The sequence below is a fragment of the Cyprinus carpio genome, chromosome A4, assembly GCF_018340385.1.
Source record: "Cyprinus carpio isolate SPL01 chromosome A4, ASM1834038v1, whole genome shotgun sequence".
NCBI lineage: Eukaryota > Metazoa > Chordata > Actinopteri > Cypriniformes > Cyprinidae > Cyprinus > Cyprinus carpio.
This window is the reverse complement of record NC_056575.1, coordinates 9,532,878-9,550,185: the sequence shown is the minus strand read 5'-3', so window position 1 is coordinate 9,550,185 and position 17,308 is coordinate 9,532,878. Positions and strand designations below refer to the sequence as shown.

General features: G+C 34.8%; 1 long non-coding RNA gene across 1 annotated transcript in view; it reads right to left on the bottom strand.

The window, feature by feature from the left end:
* Positions 1–17,308, bottom strand: part of LOC109067246 — a 55,027-nt gene that overhangs the window by 8,351 nt on the left and 29,368 nt on the right. The window contains exon 5 of the long non-coding RNA XR_002013786.2: positions 130–202. This is a non-coding gene — a long non-coding RNA (uncharacterized LOC109067246). The remainder of the gene's footprint in view (positions 1–129; positions 203–17,308) is intronic.

Below are 17,308 nucleotides of genomic sequence, written 5' to 3'. Positions count from 1 at the left end.
TTTTTAATAGTTCTACGTTGGGTGCTACAGAGCCTTAAGCAATGGCACTGACAAACTGCCAACCTCAGCAAATGCTCTGTGTGGGGCATGTTATAAGGATGAAAGTGCCATACACACTCACATACATACCTGCGAACGCTGGCACACATAGACATCTTCAACAGAAATCACCTCCAACAGTCTGCCCTCTTGTGGAGGTGGCCTGTAAACAAACATATTTATTAACCACCTTCAGCCCACAGATCAGATTTTGTATCTAACTATAATTGATTGTATGAGATCTTGTCATTTAGGCTGGAGGACAGAAGGAACATCTGGGATGGAGACTTGTAACAGAATCAGGGAATAATAAATGTCTCTCAGCTCCACTCTATGACCATCAGTCCTCAGCAGGAGACATGTCCATCCATCACTGCCAATGAAAGATGGCCAGAAAGCCCTGCAGTCTTCACTTCTCCATTTTTTTAATCCGTCTTTACTCTCTTCCTTATCTTACTGTGATTTTGCCAAGTAGGACATGTTCCTGGATTAATATTGTTGGAACAACATTTCTTAGTTTGAACCAAAAAGATTTTAGTAATTGCTCAATAAAAGATAACAAAGCACCAGAATGTAGCATAAAGATGGTTCTTACTGCTATATTTAGGATAGTTATGTCATCATTTACGCACTCGTTCCAAACTTGTATGAGTTTCTTTCTTTAGCTAAGCACAAAAGAAGATATTTTGAAGAATGTTGGTAACCAAACATATTCTTTTTTGCTCAACAGAACAGGTTTGAAACAACTTGAAGGTAAGTAAATGATGACAGAGTTTTCATTTTTGGTTGAATGATCCATTTTGAAGCCATATGATAGCTTTAAACAGATTAAAATCTGTTAAAATGTAAGTAAGGCCTAGCAATGATACTGGGAAAATGAAGCTGATTAATGCTCAGTGCTGTTAGAGCTATGTTGATTTATACATCAGCTTTATACTGAAACATAAATTCATGCTCATAACACAGGTCTAATTCTGTGGCTGCTGTCTAATTCTGTGCACATATGCTGCTTCAGTGAAACAGGCTATCTGACCTGATGTCCCTTCAGCAGGAGGAACGGTACAGGTCACACATGAGTCGATGTACTAAGCAAACAGAAAAGATGGTCTTCATGTGTTTTCAAATATCACAGTTCTCTGATATTTACACACGATGACTTCACTCCAATGCATGATCTGATGGGTAAAATGCATTCACACTTCAGAATATCTGGATTTGAGCTAAGTAAACAATTTCTTTTTCAGATGTTTTATTATCTGCCAGGGCAAAAAGAAAAAAATGGTAAGTCTGATAGAAAAGTAACAGCAAACAAACTGGAATTTGTTTGCAAAACGTGACTGCAACGTGACTGCAACTTCAAATCGTGCAACAATCAACAATGGACAGTAGACACTTTTCTTTACAAAATTTGACAGAAAATCCACTAATGTGACCACAGCTTAGCCCTATGAGAAACAGTGATAGTGATGTTTGTCTTAGCAGCCATGTTGAAAAAAACAGCATGGTTAGGTATGCTTTGAAGTATGACAGCTGGTTTGAGTTGGTTTAAACTGGTTATGTGCTAGTTTAGGACCAGCTAAACTCAGGACCAGCTCATAACCAGCTTATAACCAGCTCAGGACCAGCTTAAACTAATTCATGACCAACTAAGGACAAGCTTAAACAAGCTCAAACCAGCTGCCATGCTTCAAAACATACCTAACCAGCATATGCTTTTTTTTTCAATAGGGTAATGCTATTTAAAAAGGATTTAGAACAAAGCAAACACACTCATAAACCTAATTCATCATTGAAAACTGCTTGCAGTTACCCCGTCAAATATCTTACCAGTTATTAAAATACACTGGTTGACTTGACTTGCTTTATGTTCAAGATAAGAGCACAATGATGCACTGGTTATCACTCAAGTGCATCTGCATCTTGCTCTTCATCAAAACGTTTCAAGAAAGATGATGGAGAGTGGATAAACGCATATCTGTGCAACATACATGAAGAAAGTGCTTTCACTTCAGATGTATCAGCTGATGAGATCTGTCCTTACTGTGACTGGGCCCTCTTAACGCTAAAGAGACACTCATCTAGCACTATTGTTGAGCCGCTATCAGCTTTACACTACTATTTTGCTCTGAGCGGCTGCGGTCAATGTACCTTCAGCGTCCATTTGTTGCGGCCTTTCAGAGCAACAAAAGAGACTGGAACCGATATCCATTGGAATCATCCTAAATATTTTAGTCTCTCCAGGTTCATGTCGGTCCTATGAAAATAACTCTTTCTGAAGAGATGGGGCTTTGCGTTAACTAGTGCCATGAACGCCGCACATGACGATTAAAGAGCTAAAGGTGAAGTTTCCGTTTGATGTGGGGAGACAGAGACAATGATACTCATTATCACTGGCGCTGCAAATGTCTCCACCTCTGGATTGGATCAGGTGCTAACAGGTTGACATGAGGGTAATTTCAAGCTTGTCTGGGGTAATTGAAGAGCAGCCATATAGACCAGATTTATAGGCTACATTTTATGGCCAGATGATAACTTTCTCTCATCTGCTGCACTGTGGGACTGTTAGGCTTGGCTCTTTGCCTTAAATTAAAGGAGGTTTGGAAGGATGAGAATAAAAATACAACTCTAAACTACTGACATCAAATCCTGATCTGTGAGGTCTTATGAGGTCAACACTAAAACCAATGTCCCATGATAAGAACTCATATGCCAGAACTCATTTTAATGCTCTTATCTGAGAACTGACAAGGATAAATGTTGGAAAAGCTTTGCGATCTTCTTGTGAAGATGATTCAATTCCAGTTGGGCGGGTCACATGTCATTTCACACCACATGGGGAAAGTTGTCACAATGGAACCTGCCATTAACAGTTAGACTTACTGAAATATATTAATTTTGGAAACTTTCCTTTGTGACAGTTAGGCTCTTTCCTTAATTTTAGTGTCTGAAGCGGTTGAACAGTGAATGAAGCCTTCCCTTTCACTTGAATGATTATCTCTGTATCTGTATTGGTTTGGCCGCCATAGCAACCGTCCGAACTGAAGAAAAAATGAATTACCTCCATAAGTACATTTAACTAAAGAGATAATTGAATCTTGGCTTAGGCCTTTGAACGTTATGGCTCTTAGCAGAGATTGTTATCTATTGGGACATGGATGGATCTCAAATGCTTTTTGAGCTGTTTTAAAAGGAGAAATCCTTCAAACTGATGTAGATGCTGACAGACATGAACAGAACACTGTGGTCCTTCTAGATTACTGATTATAAATATAAAATAGTTGTGTGAAAAACTAAATTTTTCACACAAAATTCTCATAAAACACAGTACTTTTAAAGCACAAATGACATAACATCTGACAAGAAGTTAAATGTCTACTTCAGACCATATTTGAGTTCTGGTTTTACATTCTGTATAATTTATAAACAAAAAAGTGCCAAAATGTACCATAGTACTGCTTATTTGCATTACTGGCTTAGATTTTATATACATAAAAAATTTATATATATATATCTATATATATATATATATATATATATATATATATATATATATATATATATATATATATATATATATAGATATAGATATATAAATAAGGTGATTATATATATACTGTGTGTGTGTGTGTGTGTGTGTGTGTGTGTGTGTGTGTGTGTGTGTGTGTGTGTGTGTGTTTGTGAATGTACTGTCAGTTGATTATAATTGTAAAATAAAACCCTTTAGGGTCATACAAGACCCTGTCAGGGTTTATTTTGCAATAAGGAATAGGCGACAGTACATTATGTCTTACATATATAGTAGTTTGGAATGTACTAAATATTACAGAAAGGCTAAATGTGACAGCAAAACATACACAAATGATCTTTGTGTGAATAAATATGCTCTAACCATTTGGTCTGACACACTTTTTCTTTTGGTCATGTTATCTAATGCATCCATCTTTGACATGCAGCACAGTCTCTCACTCAAATGACAGTGTGACCATTATCTCCCCTCTGCGTTAAGCCTGTGCACCAGGCATCAGTTCAATACAAAGCTTTACGCCCTATATATCTGGCCTGGATCAATGCATTGACTCTTTATGGACTCATAAAAGCAGAGAGGATGAGAGTGGATCAAACGGCCCACATTCCCACGCCGTCACTCGGGCATCCTGTAGGACAGCACGGGGTCCTGACGCACGTGCGTCTGCTCACACGCCCAACCGACACAATCAGCCTGCGATCTCATGACCACGAGACATGTTTGAAGCAGTGCCGCCGGAGCTGACACAACGACGAGTTCTCTGTGAGAAAAGGTTGGAATGGGTCCCTGAGGAGAAAAGCTGAGGAAGGGGAATGCTTTGTACAAGAAATAGGGATACAGTGATACACTTGAGCATCTGACAGTGTTATCCACACAAAGGTCATGTTTATTTGATTTCAAATACACAGAGAGCATTTTATTGACTATTTATAGGCGTTTCTGATGTTTCTACAGGCTGACAAACTCCAAAAAGCACAAAAATCATTGTAAAGCATTTAATATGCCTCATCATATGATAGGCATTAAATTCTGAATTTAAATTATTTTTGACAAACATGTCAGATGAAGAAAACAAAACCCTCATTAAATCCATGAAAAGCACAAGTACACTGACAAAAATATATATATATGAAATACTTGAAAAGATTATTATGTTATCAAGGACACTGTGTGTGTGTGTGTGTGTGTTGAAAAGTGTATATGTGTATATATATATATATATATATATATGTATATATATACATACACATATATTTATTTTGACAGTTTACTTGTGTACTATTTCAGTTTTTCTACTTAAAAATGTCATGTTTAATTGTTGTTTATTTGTATTTCTTTGTTAAATTTATTAGCTATTTGTGTGTGAAAAGTGTTTCAAAGTAAATCCTACACCATTTTTTCCCCACTATATTGAATAATAATAGTATTTTAACAAAACTGCTTCACTGCTTATTATTATTTTAATAATTTGCATTTGACAAGACAAGGTTAGTTTAGGTTGTAAAATGTCATGTGGTGCAGCAAATCGAAAAATTTGTAATTACTGATATTTGTAAAATATACTATTGACAATATATTTATTAACAGTGAATAAGATGTGTGCACTCAAACTTACTGTTTTTGGCCATGACAACTATTTCCTTCCATACAAATCTTTTGTATACCGCATAAGAAATAAAGTCATACAGGTTTAGAACGACATGAGGGTGAGTAAATGGTGACAATTTTAATTTTGGGGTGAAATAAGGCTCATAAGTCAGTGTCAATGGCAAATACGTAATGAATGTAATTTTAGAGAATAAAACCACATATTGCGTCACAAAATTTCCTCAGACAGATGCAAATAGACAGGCTTGAAAACTACTTCAATGCAACATTCTCATAATGGGTATAATGTCAATAGTGAGATTTGCCTTTCTTGTTTTTGTTATTTTGCTTGTCTTGTTTTTGATTTGTTTATGGAATAGAGTTTGAATCCATTATTGAAGACATGCCTTTCAAATTAATTTACGAACCACAAGAAACCAGGTGTTCCACAGCATATGTATCAAAGAAAAGACTAGATCCAAAATAAGACTGACCTAACTGACTTTTCTATATCAGTACCTTTTTATTTAAAAAAGTTGTCATCATACACTAAACGACTGAGGATCACACACTACTAGACTTTCAAATCATTCCGAACGCAACAAATTAAGTGAGTTTCACTATGATTTTAAATTCTGCATTGGAAGATTTGCTTAATTAGATCACAGTTTATCCAGCAATCAAGTCCCATGTTTAATTCAGCCCAGGAAGATCGGATCATTATGTTGACTGCAGTACATTAAACACATATGGGTAAATGATTTTTGATGACTGCCATTAAGAAGTACATAGTTTGGGTGATTAAAAAATGCTTACATGTGCTATTAAAGGTTAACTTGGGGGAGAAAAAAACTGCTTTTTTCAACTAAAAGTGATACATGTGAATGTGAAAACTCCCAGGTCTGTTGTGGTGGGCTTGTATATTACCATCATAGCAACTCACCCTCAAGCTCAGCTCAAGTGCCTTGAAACTGCTAAACAATGAGCTAGATTGTGCTTGCCTCTAGCAGATTTTGTGTAATGCGCCTAAATTAACATGTGATAGTGATTTAATGCTCAACACTTTCCCAGTGTGTGTGAATGACCTAGTGGATTTGCACAAAAGCAGCTTCATGGATCAGTCATTAGTACACCATTACGCCTGCTTTTATGAGCGCTGTCAGCCAGTCCCCATTATGAGTGAAAGGAGAAATCAATCTAAGGAGGAAAACGCTTTTTCCTGAATCAAAGCAGACATTTATCAGTGTGTCCAGAAAGAGCTGAAAGTTAAGTTTAATCTGAATGTCATTTGTCCATATTCACAGAGAAACTCTTTCTTTTTCATATTGTTACAGAAATACAATGGCATCCATTCTGAGAATCTAACAGTCTGAGAAGAGATTGTAAAACAACAAAAATTAATACATTTGAATTATATTTTGGTGCAGCCAGTTATGCCTTGCATCAGCCTCTGAAGGGATTGAGTTCGGACCAAATTCTTGTGTTACCATTTTAAATTGTGTAAAACAAGTTTGTCGTGGTGTTTATGGCAATCTGTATTCTAGAATTTGCTATATTTTTGCAGGATGTGTTTATGTGGTTACCCTCATTTAAATCTATAGGGCCAAAACTGTAGTGCTGGGTTGTCATTCATTCATTTTATTTTATTAAAACCTCATACTGATGATTTTATTAAAAGATTCTATGGAATCTGACATCACAAAATATAAATAAATAATATATTTTGTATGTTTTAATATTTTTATGTATATGGTATGAGCTGTTTTGTTGAGTAATCATATTAAAATCATGTTGTTTGAGTATATTGTTTTTCAGGTAATGTTATGAACGAGTTTTTATATTTTTATAGCATTTTGTGTATGAGTAGTGATGGAAAAAAGTGAGCTTCTGAAAAAATTATTACTTTTTTTTAGAGAAACTAAAGAATTAATTAACTTTTGGAACTTTAAAAAAGTTTTCACCTGAAGAAATGAGTAATGCTTTGTAATGAAACTGGTTACCCATCATGCCCTGCAGCAGGCTCAGAAAAGACTAATTTCCGACTAAATACTTGTCTTATTGTCTTTAATTGTGTAAAACAGTTTGGGAGAGTGTTCTTTGAAACTTGCACTTTTAGAATTTGCTTTTTTATTGTGTGTTGCGTTTGTGAGGTTACCTTCATGTAAGTCTGTAGTAGCAAAAGTGTAGTGCTGGGTTGACAAGTTTATCTGTATTGTATTTGTGTTTGTCTTTTTAATGATTTGATGATGTCAAATAAATGGTTCAATTATATAACAAAGGAACATATCACAATATATTACAAATCATGTATGTACATAATTGCTTTTTCATGGATTGTTTCAAATAAACAACCCCATACAACTACAATGTAGATTGTTTAACTGTTTTCATTTCTAATTGTGAAATATTTTGCTAAGAAAGTACTTATTATTTAAGTATTTTACGACACTGTTTAACAAAAAGCTATAGTTAACAATTTCATTATAAGTGTGAGTAATGATAGGAGAAAGAGTTCTTTGAATTTTACTTATATAAGGAAGCATAGCTATCTTGCATGCCTCGAAGCAGGCTTAAAAAAAGACTGAATTTGGACTGCATACACACACCTTCCATAAAACGAGTTTGGGAGGGTGTTCGTGAGAAACTGAAGTTTTAGAATTTGCTCTAATGATGCATGTTGCATTTATGTGGTTACCATCATAGCACAGAAAGTGTAGTCCTGGGTTGTCAAAGCTGTTTGTTGTTTGTCTACATTCCTTACTAGTTGTGTTAAGAAAGATTTCTACTGAACAGTAAAGAAATCAAACACCACAATATACTTGAAATCAAGTACATTAATCATTTGTTTTGCATGGAATGATTTGTTTTACAAAAACAACTGTTTGGTTTATGTCATCTACATGATCTTATATTATATAGTTATTTTTAGTGCATTATATATTTAATATACACTTACAAAATATTATTTGTAAATTCATATTTGTTCCACTAAGTAATATTTTAAGTGTAAGTAGTTGTAAGACACATTGGAGTTAAATATAATTAGATATGAAGTGCATGAATAATTTGTGTGCCTTCATTAATTATGTTTTTGTTTTGTGTGTTTATTCAGACAGCTTGGCTAATTATAGGCTAATTAAAGATAATTAACAAATTTTTCTATTAAACACAACTGTTTACCATTAAAACCGAACCTAAATTATACAACCACCTTGAGATCATTTAAAACCTTTAGACATAGGTTTGTAGGTTTGTGATATCAATGCCCTCTTTGAGTGAAACATCAAAATGTCAAAAAAGTTTTTTTTTTTTTTTTTTTTTTGCTGAAACTTGATCAGTGTGCTCTAAAACACAGATTTGAAACAAAATATTTGTAAATGTTTTTTAAGCTTCATGAATTAGTTTCGAAAAAACATGTTTTTCAAAAGATCAGTTTAAACAATATATTTAATATCGGTACATGGGTTCCCGTTAAGGTCATCGCCATCTAGTGGCAAATTATAAAAATGATAAAAAAACTTTGAAACAGTATAACATAACAAAAGCTGATTTGCTGAAATCACATGACTTGGCCAGTTTGATATGCTGTAAGCCGTAAATAGTTTCGAAGCTTCATGGAGCAGTGATTTGAAAGTGCCCAAGACTAGAAAAATTTCGCTTTTTAAATGAATTTGATTTGGAATCAATCGTACCGATTCCTTCACAAAACGACTATTTCGAAACACTCAAAATACCACATCATTGCAAATCGATTCGAAGCGCTCAAAACCTGCTGGTCAAAACATGTAAATGCAATTACCAATTTAGACATTGGTTCATGGGTTCACATCAAAGTCCAAGGCCCCCTAGTGGTAAACCTAAATTATAAAAAGTTTCGAAACACTAGGACAGGGTTTCCCAAAGTGGGGTTTGAGAACCCCTGGTGGTTCATGAGGGAATTGCAGGGGGTCCGTGAGTTGGTACGCCTATGTTAATACGAATAAATAAAAAAATATATATAATTAAAAGGTTTTTGCAAAGAAATGTTCCAGGTTTATACAAATGTGATGTAAATATAAAATCTTAAATGTATAAAAATAATTCTCTTTTTGGGAAACCCTGTATAAGAAAAAAAAATTGTGGAAAAAAATTAATTACATTGTAATTTACAGTAATATGAATATTTATAATTTGTTGAGTGTAATAATAATAATAATAGCTATGTAAATACTACTAAAACATTAAAACTGATTAAAAAAAAAGTTTTTAAAGTTAAATGCAAATGTGTCATTAAATAATTGAAATATTTACTTAAAATCTCAGGGGGTACTTCAAGTACATAATTTAGGTCAAAGGGGTTCGGCTGACATAAAAGTTTGAAAACCCCTGCACTAGGACATAACAAAGCCTAGTTTAATATGTTAACTTGGCTGGTTTGATGCATGTTTTGAACCAGTGGTTCAAATAAAACATTTGTTTTTAAAGCTTTATGAAAAAAAGTGCTTTGAAAGTGGCCACCATTAATGCATACAGTGGATGCAACAAAATGTGGGTGCTGTTGTCATTAAAACAAAATGTAAATTATGCTCAACATTTTTGCATTTCATTTGAAAAAGAATGCAAAATAGAAGCATTTTCACCATTGATCTCAAGCATTTTGGATCTACTGCACATCCTCCACTATGTGAGAAAATAAACCCTCTTTCACTTTACTGCAAGTATTCATGGATATTCTCAGATGGTCTACCCAAAAATTCCGGATGACTTCACATTTCCATTCTTGCAACATCATTGCTATATAATTTCAGCAAACGGAGGAAGCACATGCCACAACAGAACAGCAATCTGTCCACTGCAGAGCCAAATGATAATGGCAGCATGTTTTTTATTTCAGGCCTCTCAGAACATGCAGCTACATCTGTGATCAGAGCTCCACTCACAAGATTCGCTTTGGCTCCAGGGATCCATTCCGAGTCAGACGTGAATCGAGGGTCAGTTGTTTAGAGATTTAATAAAGAGGATCTGTCTTTAATTAAATATACCCATCAAAGCTTTGAGGTCGAGTACCTGGGTTTTGTTCCCAGAATGCACTCTAGCATGTTATGTGTATTTATTATTTCATTTAGCTTTGCAGACGCTGCACTGGCCTCCAGTCACAGAGTGTTTTAATGTCTCAAAGAGATCCAAGTATAGACTAATTAAACACAGAGTGGTTGGTCACTTGACTGCATCAGGAGGCGAAAGCTGCTTCGAATCCCAATATCTTATTTTTATCTCTTCCAGACAAAAGGAAGAAAAGATGGTGCTATTTTGCCTGTGTTCAAATGACAGAGACAGAGTCTTTTGTCAGATTACATTAGTTGACTGTAGACCTGAATATTCTACTCTCATATGCAATCTTTATTATAGAATATGTACTCAAAAACTGTTGTTACTTTTGCAATTTACTTGTTTAAAATGAGCAAATGCAACAGAATTCTTGAACATTTTTTCCCGAGTTGATTACATTGCATTAAATTCGTAAAATAAAAGTATAATTAATTAATTTGTATAATTTTGTATAAATTTGTATAATTAATTAATTTGATATGACATGATGCTTTCCCATCTTGTAGAGGTGTGAATCTACATCAGCATTACCTAAATACCCAGCATGCTTTGCATGGGACAAGATTGAAAGAGTAAAAATTTAAATTAGGTGTTATTTTATGTGTCTTTGACAATGATAAGAAAAGGAGACTTGTTATTGTTTAATGCTCTGATATGTCAGGATTTAGAAAAGCATTTGTTAAGATTTTGGATTGGGGTTGGGGGTTCACCATTGTGCTGAAGAGTTGTGCTCAAATTGAGGATGGGTACATGACAACTATCACTTAGATTAGGAATCCTCAAATCTGGCCCACAAGATCCACTTTTCTGCAGAGTTTAGCTAAACTATGCAGTGCATTGGCTCTCCAGGGCAAGATTTAAGGAAGCCTGGCTTAAATTAATGATTACTGATTTAAATATGTTATTAACAGCTATATTTAACATTCTGTCATCTGACATGTCTGTTTCTAAATTTTCATGCATGAACAAAATGCTCTGGTTCCTCAACTCAAAACACATTTAATTCAGAAACTATCGGCTTTGCACGCAAACTCTAAATGTGATTAATGCCAATTAAAACAGATAAGGTAATGTGTCTGTCCTAAAGGAACTAAATGACATTAATTTGGTCCATATCATGTCTGTACAGTGTAAGCCACACACTGTAATGCATCTATTTGCATAACGTGCTGCAAATTTCCCCGTGTGGGTGTCTGTCTTATCTGCTCTAACCTTGTAAAAGGTTGTCAGCTCTTTGAACATGCTTACACCCAACAAAGGCATTCATGAATCTGAATTAATTTAACTTGAATTTAGCTGATTGATGCGAGCATGTATACAGCATATTATGATGAGGCAGCTGCCCATAATGAGCTGAAGCAGAGTATCCATACTAAGGTTACAACATATGCCTTATAACACAAGGAGAAAAGACTTCTAATATACAGCAAATAGAAAAAAAACAGACAAAGACTGAAATTATAATTGGAGAAAAAAGGCTAAGATTTCACGACTACACAAAATATATTTATTTAGCAGTTTATGCATCATAATTTAAAAAAATATATATTTAAACTTATTAATGGTTATTTCCTTATAAATAATTATTTAAATGTATTTATTCATAATAAATCTATATTTTAAAAACACGATACAACATGTTGGATTTCAAAAAGTTGGTGAAAATAATATTTAATAAATGATTTCAGTAATTAATTTCCTATTCCTATTATTAAAAGAAACAAGATACAACATATCTCAATATTTATTGTCATAGATAACATACTTAATCATAATGGATCATTTTTTTTATTCATTTAATTACCTATGTTTAATAAAATATATACATATTCTAATTCAAACCTTCCAAATGATTTTCTAAATATTCCTGATTTTAACACCAAGTATGGAGACTGATCTTTTATAACAACCTACTTATAATTGAATGCTGAAATATTCTTTTTTAGTTATGAAAATGATGATTATTCCAAAGATTATGTGATCCGATGCTCTTGGAAGGTTGCAAAACCACATCAGCATTATATAATCCAGATTCATGAGGTTAAATTTTCCATAATAACTGCAGGCGGTGTACTTGAAGATTGTAGATTTACATATTTTCAAAAAAGAAATACATCCACTGTACTGTTAGTGGATATCAGGCTATCTAAGTGGTTAGAAAGAACAACCAAACTCACCAAATACTGTGAAATAAAGCCACAAATGCACACAGTGCACCATCATAAAACAGAGAAAACTGTTTGAAACTTACTGCAAGAAAGATGATTTCTAAATCATTAAAATACAAGGATCTGAAAGCAGGACTATTTCACAGTAATTTTTTTATATGAGCCAGTAACTGACAAGGACAAAACATCATATTAGTAAAATACAAGTCATTTAGTAGCAAAACATGGCAATCTACAATATAAAAGAATTCCACATATATGTTTTAAGTCCAAGCACTTAAACATATGTTTTGGATCAACATTCAAAGTTGATACAAGAATAAGCGCCATTATGTTCAATTTGTTTGCCAATTAGAGTTTCTGAGGCAACTCCACTCATCAGAAAGGAAAACCAGAGCAGGTCAGCCCTCTGAGAGCCCCTGTGCTCATAGTCACCCAGTAAGTCTCACCCTTGAACTCACAGAGCAAAGGATTGTGGGTAGGCCACTTTTGTTGAGGATGCGGATTTGCAAATGACTGACAGAAGGAGATTGATTGATTGCAGTGGGAAGATCATCTGTCCTAGGACCCATTAAGCACATGGTTTCCCAGCATACCGGGACACCTCTGAATCAAGAGGGCCATCTCCAGATTGCAGGGCAACATAGGTGCAATTGGAGGCTGACCTTTCTGAGTGTCCTACATAGTAATAATCAATACCGTTCCCTGCCTTACTACAGGACATTTGAGATGATGAATTCATTATAAATTGGCTTCCTTTTGTGGATTAGTCAGACAGAAGAGGGAAACATAGAGGATGAATCTTAAGTGATCCGAAAGGACACTTCCACTTAAATAGTACAAACCAACCAGTGTTGCCAACATGGACATTTAGATGCTATTATGTTTATTAATCTGAATTATTTGCAAATGTTCTTTTTTTAAACCTGCCTTCTCAGGCTCAGATGGATGTTTAATTTCCAAGGGGCTGCTTGAGAGGAAAGGAGTGGAGAAAAAGGAAACAGTCCATGTGTGTTAGCTTTGAAGTCAGCTATATGCTGGAGTATTCAAAGAAGAAAAAACAACAATTCACTTTTACAAAATAAACTTAAGATATATAATCCTTCTCTTCCATGAACACAGACCCAATATTAATGGCTCAATTGACAGTACACTGATTTTTCTCCATTCAAATGTAAGAATGAAAATGTCCCTGCCTATAATACCACCTGAAGCCAACTAGCAATTAGCACATCATGGCTCATGTATGTGTGGTAACTTAAGCCTACTGGATATTTTTTCCGCCCAAATATCCTGTTTCGGGTGGAATTATCATGATTTGTTGGGATCCATTTGGTTTATAGTAAAATATATTGTACATATTGCTTTTTACCAGTGGACAATATGAGTTGTCCTTGTGGGCAATGCTCTGACGTGCAGTGCAGCTGCACCTTGGATGACCTGAGACTGAATCCCGGTTTTTGGTCTTTTCCAATCCGGGCCCTTCTTTCTCTCTCTCTTTGTTTCCTGTCAAAGCTAACTACTGTCCTGTCTGTATAAAAGAGGCAAAAAGTGCCAAAACCAAGTAACACAACACATTTAAAGCCTGAGAAATTATGCATATGAAAGATAAAAATGTTAAAGAGATGCACATTAAGCATCTGTACTGGTTAAATGCATATTTAGTCACATAATTAAAATGACTGGACACTAATCATACTTAATAAACATTTTAAAACTGCTACTATATTAGCATTATTTTTATTTGCACATTCTTCCACAAAGAGCTTGGTGCTGAGATGCTATACTGTGAGTAAAGAAATTGTGAAAAAGAAGTGCACTTAATTGAATAAAATAAATAAAACCTAATTACAAAATAAAAGATCACTTAACACGACCACCATGCATTCGATAGTAAACAGTAAAATTATCCTTATAGGAAAAACATGGAAAACATTTTTTTTTTCTTTACTTATGTCAGATGTCTGGCATCCTTGGACTCTATTGTGATATGAGCCAGTGCTTTCATGCCGTCTCTCTGTCATTCACTCTTAACTAAATCTATTCTCCATGGAGAGGCTGAAAAAATCCCCCCTCGTGTAATCAGTCATGTTGTCTGTTCAGCTGCCAGACGTGAGGGCCATGAGCACTTAGATCTCTATCTCTGTTAGAGGCTCTTCTCTCTTTGCAAAATGTTCTCTCTCCTTCACCGAGCACCATGCACGCCCTGTTTACTCTGCTTTATTCGCCCTCTTCAGACAAATCTCGCCAAAAGAAGCAGAACGCAAACTCATCGGAGGTTCTGTCACCCAATTTTGGATAAGATGGATCAGTCCTATCTGCTCATCTCGGGTGGATGTTCCCTGCTGTGCTGTGCACTTCTGAGGGCCAGGGTGTATTTTCTAGAGGGGGGCCGGTCAAATATTCAGTCTCAGTGCTGTCAAAACACTTTGGCAGCTGCTTCCCACACTAAAGTCGAAACCTCATCGAACTCATAAATCACATGAGCCATGACACAGGTCTGTGAGACGCTGAAGGCCATTTTTCAGCTCAGTACTAGGAGTTTCTTTTCCTTTGACATAAATCTCAGTTCATTCTTCTGTGACAGGCAGCTTACAGAATATCTTTACGTTGTTTTTTTTTCTCTCCGTGCTACAAGTCCAGCTTATATCTTCCCTCAGTCGTTTATCCGGTAGGTCCAGAAATGTTCCAGCGTACCGTCATAAATTTCAAGAGGCAAAAGTAATGTTTTATTCAGAAGGAAGAGCATGCATTGCAGATGCTCATAAATTTCTCAAGATTTATCCAGATAGTGGAAAGTTTTTATTAAAGTAAGGAAATGATTTGTTTATTCTTGCCCGGAAAGTTTAATTTCCTTCTAGCTCCAATACTGTTATTGAATCTAAACTGTGCATTTTCAAGAAGTCAAGTTTAAATTTGTGGATTATAAAGGTGAGGTAGTGAACGTGAAAATAATGTAATCCCACCAGTCATAATGATAATTGCATATAAATAGCCGGTTACCTCATTCCTTCTGACTATTATTTGGTCAAACCTCCATCCCAACATTTTTTTTTCAGAGAAGTTTAATTTTCTTCCAGCCTTAACAGTATAAATGATCACAATCTGTGGTTTTATAAGAGTTAAAGATTGTGTTTGTGCATTATCAAGTTGATCTCGTAATGCATCTGAAATAATGATGCTGATTACTTGCTAACATGCATTAATGCATATGCATACGCAAACACTCACACCGCCTCCATTCGTGTATTAACTCGCTGCATATTAAAGTGACAGCAAAAATGTATGATTGAACTGTGTCTAAGGCACTGATGGTCTGTGATGATTCAGCTGCTGGCGGTGTTTGTCCCAGTTTACCTCAGCGTGAACCCAGATCAGGGAAAAATCAAGTGTAACTGCCCTATAACCATTCTGACACAAACAAGCACATCAAGCTAATCTTTTATTGAAGCGACTAACACACACACTGGAATGAGAAATTATATTTAATGATAATAAAAAATAGATGAAGAATGTATATGAAACTAAAAGTATGAACCCAATTCAGACATTTGGAATAATAAGAATGCAAAAGGTTTCCTTCCATGTTCCTGATCCTAAATTAGTCTTAGTCACTGCTTTCCCATGTCAGTATAAACTCTTGAATTTGCATTAAACTATTGCACACCTCATCTGAGTCTGCTGGCTCCAGAGCTCTTGCCACACAGGTCTAAGCGTTTTATGTCTGTCTGTTTGGGCAAAAAGTAGATAATGGCGTCTGAAGTCTGCCAGCGTGTCCCAGTTCTTATTTAGCTCTTCTGCCCTCACGGTTCAGATCCTCAGGTCAACAAAGTCTTGTAGCCTGCAGGCTGTACAAAAACGTCCCAAGAAATAAAGGCAGTATATCTAGTAGATTTTAAAACCATTTGCCAGATTCAAGCTCATTCAGAAATGTAAGTTCCAAGTTTCTCTTCCTGCCTGATATTATCTGTGGTCTATATATCCTAAAATTGATGGCTCCACTGAAGTGGCTTTCCAGCATTAGCTTGCTGTGCTGTAAAGCCTGGCCAAATGCATTTACTCATGGTTCATAAAAGAGATTTGACAGGTGATATGGGCGCTGAAGAGATGTGCTGTTGAAGTAGAATGAAGCTTCCATCAACTGAGACATTAGAGACCTCTAATTAAGGCTTGAGTCCCATAAAGGTAATCAAAACAAAAGGCTGAGGGTCTTAAAATTACATATACTACAATTCTAAATATTACATGAGAAACATTCACTAGTATTTACAAATAACAGAAACCACAAAGTTGAATTAGATATGAGTCAAAATGCACACAAATACATGTTATAGGTATTGATGTCGTGGTTATGAGGTAACCATAGCAACAGAGGGTCATTTAATCACTTGTGTTATCAAATGATGCATCAACAAATAATAATGTTTTGTTTATCACTTTACTTTAATAGACTGCACAAAATGAATTTCCTACTCAGTATTTTTATTCTTGTTACAAATATCTAAAAACTCTTAAATAAGATACATTTACTTGAGAAGCAGAATGACATAAGATATTAAACCTCATTTTCTGAAATAACAAAATTTAGTGAGTTTCACCTAAAAAAATACTTTTTTTGCCCTTTAAATATTTTTTTTCCACCCCACTGGCAGATTTTTAAAAAAAACTTAAACTCACTTTATTTTGATACATTTTTTCAGAACAAAATACTTAAGAAGGTCATATGATAAAAAAAATACCATTATTTTGTGTATTTGGTGTAATGCAATGTGTTTATGGAATTTAAGGTTAAAAAAAAACACATTATTTTCCACTTATTGCATGAGACAAATCTCAACAGATTACACTTTTTCTTTTTTTTTTTTCAATGAATGTCAATCCCCTGACATTCATAGTATGA